We start from the raw sequence: 224 nt of genomic DNA on the forward strand, positions 1-224 counted from the left end.
ATTCAGATGTAGTTAACTGAATTGTTCTGACTGGTATCTCTAAATGTCTGGGTCCCTAGAATTTAAACCTGATCACTTTTTCCGGGCCCCCGAAGAACGCCTATCCATCGCTGCCTGTATATGGCCTCGCATTGTGTAAATCATTTGATCTTGTTAGTGGCAGTGACGTCACCCTCACGCCACGCAAAGGAGGGTATAAAAAGGTTGAAGGACTTCACTGTGCC

Source organism: Penaeus vannamei, chromosome 8 (genome assembly GCF_042767895.1).
Source record: "Penaeus vannamei isolate JL-2024 chromosome 8, ASM4276789v1, whole genome shotgun sequence".
Classification (NCBI taxonomy): domain Eukaryota; kingdom Metazoa; phylum Arthropoda; class Malacostraca; order Decapoda; family Penaeidae; genus Penaeus; species Penaeus vannamei.